Source organism: Crotalus tigris, unplaced genomic scaffold, assembly GCF_016545835.1.
Source record: "Crotalus tigris isolate CLP2741 ecotype Arizona unplaced genomic scaffold, ASM1654583v1 scf7180000017740.2609645, whole genome shotgun sequence".
NCBI lineage: Eukaryota > Metazoa > Chordata > Lepidosauria > Squamata > Viperidae > Crotalus > Crotalus tigris.
Window position 1 is genome coordinate 397,354 of NW_024096606.1, and position 12,144 is coordinate 409,497.

At 35.3% G+C, this 12,144-nt stretch overlaps 1 long non-coding RNA gene across 1 annotated transcript in view; it reads left to right on the plus strand.

Annotated features, from left to right (window-relative positions):
- The window catches only part of LOC120306492, a 104,305-nt gene extending 96,681 nt beyond the window's left edge, over window positions 1–7,624 (plus strand). The window contains exon 4 of the long non-coding RNA XR_005556319.1: window positions 6,926–7,624. This is a non-coding gene — a long non-coding RNA (uncharacterized LOC120306492). The remainder of the gene's footprint in view (window positions 1–6,925) is intronic.
- The last annotated feature ends 4,520 nt before the right edge of the window (window positions 7,625–12,144 follow it).

The window sequence follows — 12,144 nt, forward strand, 5'->3', positions numbered from 1 at the left end:
CCTTACATAACTCCAGCTACAGAAGGACTTCAGTAGGAGAACAAGCAGAAAGAAAATAGTTTCTGAATAAACATAATAATGTTGCTTATTGTGTATGCTTTTTATTGAAATTGGAATTTTTAGTGTGCTTGATTGTAAACCTCCAGAGAATTTCAGTTGTAAGGCAATTTAAAAATTCTTTTCTCTTTCTTTCTTTCTTTCTTTCTTTCTTTCTTTCTTTCTTTCTTTCTTTCTTTCTTTCTTTTTCTTCTTTCTTTCTGTTTCTTTTTTTTGAGATTGGATAACAAATGCTTGGGCTGAATAAACTGCTGATAAATACTACAACTAAATCAAATTCATTTTTAAAACTTCAGTAGATCTACAAAATAGCATCGTAAAATTTCAGTGAATCCACAATAATATTGTAAGATGCACAAAAAGAATTTTTTCTACAAATATATTTTTTCCTGTTATTTTATATTAGGATTGTGTCCTAACTAAACAGAGTAAAATATAATAAGCTGAAGAAAAAGAAAAGCTTAATTCTAACATTCCTTATTTGAGCAATTACCAAATTTAGAATAAATTCCAGTAATAACCCCAAAAGTGCGAAAAGTTAAATAAACATTGTCCAACAATTAATTGTAATTTGTTCAGTGAAAACTCTACAGGATTTCCTTGCTGGAAAAATGTATTCAGTATAAAAAGCCAAAAGCAAAGCAGCTTAGATTAAAAACAGTGGAACAGAATTAAAAATAGAAAAATTTGATTTATTTATAAAGCCAAATATTCTGTCCCTGTTATTATTTTACTAAAATTTGTTTTTCTAATTACCCAACGAAAAAAGTGCTAAGGCTAAATAAATGGAAGAGAAAGACTTCCATCAAGATCCACATAGCTGCATAAGATCAAGGAAGCAAGAACCACACACACATTTCAGTAAGATATGCTTAATACTATTTTGGGATAATACAAGATCTTGGAAATTGTATAAAGAATTTCCTACCCTGATTTATAGTGTTGAATACTTTGAAACACTTCTCAGATTTCTTACCAACCTAAGTAGCCATTTATCAAATAAGCTACCAAATGACTTGTCTTCTTCATCTTGATTTTTTATGTCAAGTCTTCCTTCCATTCCTTTTCTGGCCTCCTCATAATCTCCCACACCTTAGTAAGAACCTCACTATAATTAAGGAAAAGGCATGCTATAAATAATGACCATAATTTAGGAGTTGAGTATAATTTATTAATCCAAAATATAAAACTTGGGGAAATTTCCAAGAAACCATATCAAAAACTTTCCCAACATCTCCTGTCTGCTTTGAGCTACAGCCAGAATTCTTATTAAAAATCTTACATCATCAGAAATGTGAGAACCTTGTATAAATTCAGCTTGAACTGAATGCACAAATGTCAGATGAATAAATTGCAATCTCAAACAAAAGTAGCCCTTAAAATCCTTATATTTGTCAAGGCAACGGGGCCATAATTAGAAGGTCTTGTAAAGACCTTCTTTGGTTTAAGAATCATTGTGATATTGGTCTCATTAAGCAAAAGGCAGAAATTTATGAGAAACACCTGTTACACTTATTTCCAGATAAACGAAAGTTTTTAAAAAAGTATAATTTTGGCACCATTTCATTAGAAAACCATTAAAGCCAGAAATCGTTTTTGATTATACACCTATATTGCAGTTATAATTTCTTGAAATGCATGTAGTGACTTGGTCCTATGACCAATGCGGTATTCTTATTTTCTGTAAAAGAGAATTGATTCCATCTTTCATTGGAATTATATAATGAGTGCTAGATAACAATCTGACAATAAGTATTAAAAAGTTATGATCTATTGGCAACAGATCCATTCTGGATGAAGGCTAGGAGCTGACACTGATTTGATTGCACATTTTCTGATCTTCAGAAAAATCTTAAATGAATAGAATTAAGCAGTATGACAATGATAATAATAGCAACATTACTGAATGTTTTGCTTTAGAATGAATCATATGTATTGTTATTATATGCAGTAATATTAATAGTATTACAATTTAAGCACTGATATAACAAACTGTCTTGAAAATAACTTTTATTACAATATGCAGTGAATAGTCTCTCAATTTGATTCCTGTTGTCTTCATGTGCCTGTCCATGTTTGTGGAATTTTCCTCACAACAGTACAAAGATGGCTTGCCATTGCCTTTTTCTGGAATCTTTTTTCAATTTCCCAATCTATCCTTAACAAATGCTTTATTATAAAACATGCAATATAAAATAAAATATAAAATTAAAAACCCCAACTAATCATGTGGTAGTACACTGAATCAAACTATATTAATTAAAAGTTGATTGTAAATTTTTTGAGCCCTAGAACTGTAAAGCTTGATTATCACTGATCCTTTGAAAACTCTAACTTTATTGCCCCTCAATATCTGGAAAAGCTCTACTGAATTCCACATATATGATATAAGCAGAGAGGTACACTTTCTTCACAATTTGTAACTACCACAACAAAAAGTCATTTAGATGAGCTGGACAATGATGTGATATGCAATGATGTGTCAATAAATAAAAATAAATAAAATCAAAATATGTTCCTACCAATATTAATTTATACTGAATATATGTACCTACAGTAACTAGATTGGTGGTATGATAACTGCTTGAGGACATATCTGCCAATAAGGGGGATGGGAAAGAACAGGAACCATGGGCATCTGATGGCAGCAGTTTCAAGTCTGGAGATTTCAAAAGTAGCAGAGCCAGTATTTTTACAGGATCAACAAGTTCCCAGGATCCCTCACCTATATGATTGACAATCTCTTAGGTTCAATCCCCTGGGCTTACATAGAATGTCTAATGAAGATTTAAGTACACAGAGTTGGACTTTATAGATCTGAAATGCTAGCTAAACAGTATGAGAGTGCTACCAAGAGACCAACTCTGAAGCTTCTATGAGATATAGATCAGTTATGTACAGAGTGGCACCTCACTCTACCCAATTTATTGCATTCTCTCCATGGGAAAAGTGCTGAGAACTTTTCAAAACTCAGCTCTGACCTACGTGTAATGTTGTTTTGCTTTGTCTTGGACCCTGGATTTGTACAGGATTTCTCTTGCCTCTGTATTTCTTGTTTGCTTGCTGGTTTGCTTGCTGGTTTGGTCTTGACCTGTTTGATCATGAGCACAGTTTAGTCTCAAGGTACATTTTCAAAAACTGCTTATTCCCTGTAGACTGTGAACCAGCTAAGTTCACTTGCCTTTGGCAGTGGAAGATTTAAAGCTTAATAATTTACATTCTAGTATCTAGCTGACGTGGCATAGAAAAGTTGAGTCCTATTCAGTGACATCTAACAAACTCACTAATTCGAATTGCAGTCACATTATCAACTGATAATTTTATTGGTCTTTGATTGATTAAATATTGAAGGTCTGACTGGCTCAATGTTCTGGGTTTAAGTGGGTTTCCAAATTTTCAAATATAAACCAGAACTTCAGCAGCAATTCTATGCACAGCTGTCTGAAAGGCAAGCAGCTTATTTCTAAAGATAAGTCCATAGAAAGAGCAAATGGTGGATAGAAGTTTGCAGGATGTAAGTGAAGGTTACAACTATTTTGGGAGCTCTGAGCTAATATAAAGGTTATTACAATAATCATTGCAAAGAGGAATAAAGATACTTTCCCAATCAATTTTGAAATTCAATTTATAGAAGTCTCTTAAATGCTGGTCAGGAAAGTGTTGTCTTAAATGATATATAAAAAAAGACTTCCCTGACTGTTAGGATTATTTCTTCCATCTATGATTCTGTTCATTTTGTTTTCTTTAGATGCTAGAATTTGTATAAGTTAAGGATATAGTAAATATAACTTTTTAAAAATTAATAACCTTTTATATGCTGACAAAATAGAATTCTTCCCAATCTCTATATGCCATGTCTTGTTTATTTGCATGGTTGTCAAGTGTTAGCGGCTCTAACATTATCCATTGCTACCCAAGGTACGTGGATGAAATCTGGAGCTGAGTCCTTGGAATGATTCTATTGATCAAATGAACTCTTTCCAAAAGTTTGCAATGAACTGCATGCCCCTGTCTGAGATTATTCTTTTAGGGACACCATGCAACCTACTGTATAAATATGCTACACAAAACTTTTGGCCAAACTCTTAGCTGAGGGAGCTTTGGACATTTCATAGGCAATTGGAATAATTTCAAATATAATTTTTCAAAAGTAGATACTAAGCAGACATGCCTAAAGTCCTTTTTATTCTGAATGATCCTGCCAAATATTTTTTTTGTCAAAACTATTACTTATCAAATATGATAAGTCATGAATTTAAGTTTATTGGTGAAAAATTAATACTACCCTAAATACTGTGACCTAACAATTTACATCATTGGAGGCTGTAGCAGACATGCAGGTATATAGCTCTTACCTACAAAGAAAATTTCATTTTCTGTCCTCAAGTAGGATTCAGGTTTGCAGCTTCAGATATGTTTGACTAGACATGTCAAATGTGTGATGTTACGTGATGTCGTGCAACATATCGGGAGAGTTTTGCCATTGCCGGCAATGGGGTGGGCGTGGCTTCCGCATGATGCATCCAGCCCGCAGTCCAGCAGTTTGACACCCCTGCCCTAGACAGATTAAGATAAACTATCTTTATGAATTTCCAAGAAAACAGATTGAAAATTGAAAATGTGACTTACTTCATCTTTCCAACCACTGTCACTAAGTAGGATGACATAATTTATAATTGATTTACCATGTTCAATGTTTTTAATTCCCTTTTTTATTCAATTAAATTTATATATATATATATATATATATATATATATTTAATTGAATAAAAAAGGGAATTAAAAACATTGAACATGGTAAATCAACATTTGACAGACATCTCAGTCCATATTTACATTAATTACAAATAAATCTCTTAACAGTAACATCATTCTAATCTCAATCTTGGCTTTTCTCATTACAATGACCTCCATTTTTTTCCCACCACCTATAAAATTTATTCCATATTTGATAAAAATCTGATTCATCCTGATTTTTTAATCTTTTAGTTATCCTGACTAATTCTGCACAATACATGATTTTCTGAATTAATTTTTCCCCACTCGGTACATCCGTAGCTTTCCATTTTTGCGCAAATAATATCCTTGCCGCTGTAACCACGTGAATGAATAAATACATGAGGATGACATAATTTTAGATTATACCACTCACTGTGTTAATAGTAACACATTTATAGCAAATTAGATGACTCATGGTGGATTTAAAATCCTTAATGGTCTCCCTAAAGAAAATGTTTCAATAAGATAAAAGTTCAGATTTTTTCATGCTCACACAAACATGCAAAGTCATACATAAAGTAAAGGGTAAAAGTAAAGGTTTCTCTGTCCAGCCGTGTCTGAGTCTAGCACAGTGATTCTCAACCTTTTTAATGCTGCAACCCCCAACTGGTCGTAAGTCGAGGACTACCCAACCAGTTGTAAGTCAAGGACTTTCCCTGCCCAGGAGAGTCGTGCATGCGTGGTGCTGCCCCCTGTGCCGGCCGAGGCATAGCTGGCAAGTGGCAGAAACGGCGCAGGCCGACCACCGGCTGGGCCACCAGCTGGCCCAGCCCAAGGGAGGTAAGGCACCTGCCAGGCCCCACGTGCGCCAGCAACCCTTCCTGCGCCCACCGGCCTCCCACGTCCCACCCCTGGCCCTCTTTTGCTTACATTTTTAGTAGTTGCTCAGCAGGGAGGGGTGGAAACTTCCAGACAGCTCGCCTTCGCTGCAGACAACTTGCAGCACCATTTGCAGAATGGGACTTTTGGCAGGCTCAGCAGGGCAGAGACAGCCTGGACAATTCCTATTGGCTTTTAAAAGCCAATAGAATTAGACTCTATTCAAGAGAGTCTATTCTATTGGCTTTCAAAAGCCAATAGAATAAAAGGGAGTAGCACAGCTAAGGAAAAGGGGGAAAAATGGCGGACTGCGTTGTTTGGCGACCTCCGTGAAATGGTTGTTTGACCCCAAATGGGGTCCCAACCCACAGGTTGAGAACCACTGGTCTAGCACATAGTGCTCATCTCTGTTTCTTGGCCAAGGGAGACAGCATTGTCCAAAGACATTTTCCATGGTCATGTGGCCAACATGGCTATATTCCAAAGGTGCACGAAAACACTGTTACCTTCCCTCCAAAGTGGTACCTATTAATCTACTCATATTTGCATGCTTTCAAACTGCTAGGTGGGCAGGAGCTGGGACAAGGAACGGGAGCTCACCTTCCTGCATGGCCCTCTGGTCTCGAACCTGGACTGTCAGCTTTCCAACTGACAAGCTCAGGATCTTTACCCAATGAGTCATAACGCCCCCTATCATACATAAAGATTTGGTATTAAAATCCTTACTCCATATTTGATTTTTTTTAATACTTCACTATTTTCAGACTTTTGAATTCAAATTCTGAATTTTGTTGATTCAATTAAAAAATATGTATTTGATTTGGGAAATCATAATCTTCCACAAAATTCCTAGTGGAATCCTGATAGAGAAAAGCTGGTCTAGAGAAACAGGCTTGAATTTGGAGGTTTATTGAAACCCAGAACTAGAATGGAGTGAGTTTAATTGCTTATTTTCTCTAGAACAAAAAATTCTGGAGGATTTACCCCACCTTGCTTACTAAACCAAATTTTGGCACATTCCTACTATAGTTTCTTTTATAAACAAACGTCTTACACATTAATCCTATATAATCAATAGATCCTGGACCCAGTTTGGCTTCAGATTGAGCTATTGAATTTAAATCTTATCTTTGGGAATTGATGGAAGGAATGTGGTTCTCCTTCTTGAAATGCCAATAATTTTTAATACAATTACGTTACTACTGTTCTGGATTTCTTGAGTGCTCTTTCAATGAGAATATTTTGTGATTATTCCATTTTTATTTCTCAGGTATATTGTAAACAGGATCACTTGGATATATATTCATTCCTCAAAATGGATAATAGATGATGACGATGATGATGATGATGATGATGATGATGATTACTTCTACCACCACAATCATGGGTATATTCTGTCTCCAATAGCTTTAATAGCTACATGAAACCACTTGAAGTTTATCAAGAGATTTGAGATTGCATAGTATTTATGCACAAAAATCATTTCTCTATAGCAACTGAGATACAGAATTCCGTTGTTAATGGATTGGATGATGGATGATAAAGTAGAACTGAATTTAGACAACAGTATCCTGGTAAGTGGTCACAATCCCAAAGAGATAGTAGATCTGAATGGAGTCTACCTAAGAAAGATAACGTTTCCCCTGTCCAGTGATGCTCAACTCTAAAGGGCAATGCCCATCTCCATTTCTTAGCAAAGGGAGCCAGTGATTTCTGAAGACACTTCTATGATCATGTGGTCAGTATGAACATATGCCAAGGTTCACGGAACACTGTTACCTTCCACTGAAGTGGTAGCTATTTATCTACTTGCATTTGCATGCTTTTGAACTGCTAGGTTTGCAGGAGTACCTAAGAAAGATCAGATACATATTTGGAGCATGCTTCTGGATCAAAATGTCTTTCTGGTTTGCCAGAAAAAAAACAACAGCCAAGAGTGCCTTTTATAAGCTTTGGTCAAATGTGTTGAAAGCACAAATAATATATTTCATTTACAAAACTGGAACATTAAGCAAACAAAAAAGGCTCTTAAAAGACATCCATTCTTTTATTCAATTTATACCAATTACAAATGTTTATTTCATATAATACAAAGGACAGCTTTTATTATATAAGAACAAACTGGTTACAGTTTCTGAAAGTACATTTACATATTATTTTCTGTTGCCATATGACATGAATTATCATACACTTTCCAGAAGCCTGAATAGCATTCATAAATGAAGTAGTTCTTATCTAATTTCAGTTTTATGGATTGCACTTTGGAGAAAAAAAAAGAAAGAAAGGTGTTGTTGCAGGATCCAATCTAGGTCGGTCAGCAGAACCAGTTTATTCTTTCAAGCTAAAGAAATTTATAGGTTTAGTCTTCTGAGCTGAAGAAATTTAATGGAAAATAAAACTTGCATTTTTTTAAAAAAATGCAAAAGAAAATTATACGTGTCCCAGGATAATGTTGCAGGATCTAATCTGGATTGGTCACAGGACCAGAGGTTTAATCTTCCAAGCTTTTGGACTCGTGCTGGAGCCCATCATCAGGGATCCTCTCTCTAGCAGAGGGTTCATTCCAGTAGGGAGACATTCCTTGAGGATGGGGGCTCCAGCACAAGCCCAAAAGCTCAGAATACTAAACCACTGGTCCCGGTGACCCACCCAGACTGGATCCTGCAACATTATCCTAGGTGGACACGTATATTCACCTTCATTCATGAAAGGTGTTATGTATATGCTTTCTTGCCACAGAACTATTAAGTGTAGTCCCTGGAACTTGAAATAATTTATCCCTACTGTAATGTCTTACGAAACTCTCACTGTTGTTATTGGTTTATGACAAGGCAAATCTGAAAAAAATGGTATTTTATATATTGCTTTTCAAAGCAAAGAGAGCAGCACAGGTAGAGACAGATGCATATCTTTTAAAAAAAATTAACTTCAAACGTTCTATAGCTCACATGAATCTCAATATTCAGTTTATCTCAAAAATGATAAACTATAAAAGAAATAAACATATTAGGGGGGTTGGATCTATCTAATCAGTCTCTAATTAGTGAGACATAAGCCCTAACTGAATCAATAATCAAACTTAAGATGTGTCATATCTGTAGCTTCATCACAATTATTTGTTTTTTTTCAAGTAAGTGTGAAAGAGATTTTTTTAAACAACAACAAGCAATATCAAGGGTTGAGTCAAGCAGACTCCTTGAAATGATGATTATTATCAAGAGTATTATTAAGACCCAGGACAATATATTTTTTTATTGAAAAGTTTTACAAAAGTTTACAACAAAACAACCCCAAACCCCCCCACCCACCCCTCCCCCACTTCCCAGAGCTGAATACAGGGTTACAAATATGACAATCATAATCTAAATAACATTAACCAACTATATAAAAACCAAATCCATAATACACTTTAACTCCCTTTTAACATAAAATAAACAAATTCTAAATAAGCATAATAACATAAACAAATTAATATCCTAATTCTTAAACAATACGATATAATAAAAATTCCACTATAATAAACTATTAATAATAATAATAATACTAGTAATAATAATAATAATAATAATACATTATTCAAAAAGTAAATGAAACTTTTTACCAGGACAATATTTTTTAAAGCAACATCAGTTGTACTGCCTTTTCCCCACCTCAAACAGCTTTTAACAAAATATAGATTCCTTTTCATTTCACCTATCTAAATGCAAATATCTTTTGGAACATATTTTGCACACCACTTTTTCCCTTAAACTCACACCTCTATTGTTAGCCTTCCAGACATAGTCATTACCTTCCCCTTTACAGTACTGATGATTTGGCATAGCACCTTCTGAAATATTTCATTAGCATGTAAATAGAAATATTGGCCTTGCTTTCAGAAATGCTATATAATTTAATGGAAAATAAAACTTGCATTTAAAAAAAAAAAGTTTAAAAAGTGTCAAAGAGATACACCCCAGCTCTGCTTCAGAATATGTGAGCTGTGCAGATATGTAAAAAGAAAAAGTGTCAAAATATAAAGATAAAGGTTTCTCCAATTGTGTGTCCAATTCTAGGGGTGGTGTTCGTCTCTGTTTCTTAGCCGAAGCAGCCAGCATTGTCCAAAGACATTTCCATGTTAATGTGGCCAGCCTGACTATATGCTGAGGAGCACAGAACACTGCTGCCTTCCCACTGAAGTGATACCTAGTTGTCTACTTGTATTTGTATGCTTTTGACCTGCTAGGTGGGCAGGAGCTGCAGCAAGTAATAAGAGCTCATCCCATCATGTGCTGCTCGAGTCTCAAACCTGGACTGTCAGTTTTCCAGCTGACAAGCTCAGTGTCTTTAGCTGCTTAGCCATGGCATCCCCCAAAGAGATATTCCCAAAACTTTCTTCAGAAGAATACGAGCTGTGCAGAAATGTATAAGGGAAAATGTCAAAGAGATTCACCTCAACCCTACTTCAGAACAATATGAGCTCTGCAGCTATGCTCTGTGTTAAGATAAAGTACAAATCCAGTATATTTTGTGGTAGCAATTTGTAGCCAACCTGCACAGTTTCAAGACAGTAAGTCATCAACTTCCAGTTCTAAATCCACAGTTTGCATTATAATCCATTAAATTAAAAAAATGAAATCCACAGTTAGCAAAAATTGCTACAAAATAGCAATAGCAACAGCACTTATACTTATATACTGCCCCACAATGCTTTACAGCCCTCTCTAAGCGATTTACAGAGTCAACATATCACTCCCAACAATCTGGGTCCTCATTTTACCAACCTCGAAAGGCTGGAAGGCTGAGTCAACCTTGAGCCAGTCAGAATTGAATTCCTGCCTGTGGGCAGAGTTAGCCCGCAATACTTCATTTCTAACCATTGTGCCACCAAGTCTCCTATACAATTTTAAAAATTGCTTATCTATAGCACACTATAAACTGCTTTTTTATATGTTACTCTTACTCTTATCCTTAACATTTTGACATATCTTGTTTCTGTTGAAGCCTCAATAATTCATTAGGGTACTTATTTGAACTCTCTTTGCTTTGTATGATTCATTGAACATGGATAAAAGGAATTAAATTAAATTACACTTTAACAGTATGGTAATTGAAATGAAATGTCTTTCTATTATGGGTGTCTTGCATTTATATTCAAAATTTAAGTTTAAGTTGATTCTTCTTTTTTCCATGAAAGATAAGCAATAATACAATAATGAATACAGGTAGTCCTCAACTTATAACCACAATTGAGCTCAAAATTTCCATTGCTAGGTAAGGCAGTTGTTAAGTGAATTTTGTCCCATTTTATAACCTTTCCTGTTGTTAAGTGAATCACTGCAGTTGTTAATTTGATAACACGGTTATTAAGTAATCTGGCTTCCCCATTGGCTTTACTTATGAGAAGTCAAAAGATTATCACATGACCTCAGGTCATAAATATGAATCAGTTGTCCAGAGTCTGAATTTTGGTCACGTAACCATGAGACTGTTGCAACAGTCACATATTTGAAAAACAGTCCTAAGTCTCTTTTTTTTCAGTGTCTTTATAATTTGAATAGGCAGTGAAATGAAAGATTGGAAGCTGAGGGCTTCTTCCATTGTACCTTAACAGAGGCAAATGATTGTTAAATATGTGGAATTCTTACAAAAACATATTCACAAACTAGTGAACACTTTCATAAGAATGTATAAATACTATTGGAAAGAAATAATAATAATTCTGTATACTAACTGATGATGATACTGAAACATGATCAACTATAGCAATAAAACCTAATTTAAGTGATCAATTAAAGATGAGCTACTAGATGTCTGTTGCTGTTATAGATTTAAAAATCAATATACATTCACTAAATTAAAGTGCAGAAAACAGACATTCCCTATAACCAGAATTAAATTTTAATTCAAGCAGTGTTACAATTTAATAGAGAGTATAAGCTTGATTAAAATCTCCAGGCATAATTATCTGATCCACCACTACAGTAAAAAGGTTTTATTTATTTTTGTTGCTTTTTAAATTAATAATAAAAGAAAAAAAAAGCAAAACAGAAATAATAATATAGTGATACATATATCTGCCCAGGCAACAAAGAAAAGAAAATATAAAAAGTGCTACGAGAAAAAAGTAAAGAAAATACAACAAAAAACATACTATATGTCAGTGCTGGCAAACCTTTTAGAGACCGAGTGCCCAAACTGCAACCCCAAACCCACTTATTTATTGCAAAGTGCCAAAGCCGCATCAGCATTATGGTGCTCTCAAGGGGAACTGGGGGTCGAGGCCCACTGGGCATGGCCGCTGGGTAGGCATGGCCACTGAGTGGGCATAGCATGGTGGTCACAGCTGCGGTGGTCACGGCAGACTGGGTGAGCGTGGCCGGGGTGGGTGGGCCAGGGCCATGGTGTCAGGGACCAGTCCCTTGCCATTTCTGGGGCATCCCCAGGGTGCCAATGCCACTTGCTCACTCACTTCCTGCCCCATCGCTTCCAAACGCCATGTGCTTGCTA